This window comes from Fopius arisanus, unplaced genomic scaffold, assembly GCF_000806365.1.
Source record: "Fopius arisanus strain USDA-PBARC FA_bdor unplaced genomic scaffold, ASM80636v1 scaffold00012, whole genome shotgun sequence".
NCBI lineage: Eukaryota > Metazoa > Arthropoda > Insecta > Hymenoptera > Braconidae > Fopius > Fopius arisanus.
Window position 1 is genome coordinate 939,800 of NW_011887751.1, and position 1,658 is coordinate 941,457.

Consider the following 1,658-nt stretch of genomic DNA (forward strand, 5'->3'; position numbering starts at 1 on the left):
AACATAAAATTGGTCCCAAATTTTAATGTATTTTAGGTTAAAAAGATGAAATTTAAACAAATGTCGACGTTCGATAGATAGTCCACCCGGGCCTTAATTGAAGGTTTTCAGTTCGGTGGGTATATTTCAATGAGTTCTCCATGAAAATGTATAATGGCGCAATGGTTGAGAAGGAAAGGGAAGTGTTTCGCGATGCGGTGAATTTTCATTCTCTCCAATTTTGCACTCAGTAGAGAGAAGGATATACAGAAGGATTCCTTTGAGAACGCAACACAGCGCAAAATGAGAAACATGAGGATACACCCTGAATGAAAATCCCATCCCTGTCTATGTCATTTGAGGGCGGAAGTGAAAGTGGGGCCTTGAGACATGAGCACAAAATGCACTCGCAATCGTATATTTTTCATTTGGATTTTTCAGATTGTTATTCCGAGGAATGAATGATAATGAATTTTATTATTTTACGACTTCAGTCCTACTATTTTAATATTTAGTTCAACATATACAACGACAACGCTAAAAATCCACATTCCACACTGAGAAAAAAATTTTTTTTTTGCCAATAATATTTTCCTCCCAACAGTAAATCTGGCGATCACTATATAATACCAAATATATTTTCTAAGACTTACTAATGCCAAATATATTTTCTTGTGGTTAGTAAATATTCTTGGCTAAAGAAAATTTTTTTCATAGTGCATTTCACTTCTTCCATTCCCAGAAACCCAACAAATCGTTTTATTTCACCAACCGTAATAAAAAATACTCCTTGATACGTTCTCGAGACCCTGGACTCCTGTCCCGGTGATTTCCCCGATTTACTTTCGAACCCCTAACTAGGGCCTTTCCCTCAATATACCCACGTCACCTAACCTCTTTGACCTGATAAGACCAACCCCCAGAGGTCGTGACCTTTCTATCAACCAATCACCCGCCTTGGGCCTTTCTCCTTCCACTTTATTTCAACAGATCAGATTCAATCGAACAGTCTAAGTAGGAACAGTCAGGAAGATATCCACAAATAGTAACTCTGTTTTACGGCGCTGTAGAATCGAGATTTCGAGAGTATAAAGTTTGACGTTTCTTCGTATTCAACTGGAATCCAATATTCCATTCTTCAGATTTAAGGATGCATAGCACGTACAGTCAAAACAAAAGTTTATGGGCCTTTTCATGATTTGTTGTATTTATCGCAATTGATTTTCTATTAATATTTTAATACGCTAATTTGTTGAAATAATAATCATAGAAATATATAATATTGTATTTGATTTTATGAATAAATATTATATTTTTTAAACAAACTGATAAAACAAATGCCTCTATAGTATATTTTCAAAATTTCAATAAACTTTATATTTTGGAGTATATTTACAGAAATTTTTATTGGCTTTATATGAGGCGGTGTTAATTGGCAACTTTGATAATTAATAATTATGAAATGGTGGTGTAAATCAATCGCAAAATTTTAAGCAATTCTCATATCTTCGTCAACTCTTGACTGAAAAAAAACTCGTAATGGGTCGAGAAAATAAGATGAAATAGTTACAACATCCTGAATAGAAAAGGAGTTTTAACGGGCCAGAAAATTCAGTTTTGTTTCAACATTCTTCAATATTTTCCGGAAATACGAAGTAATCATCTCCGATAATTTTTCA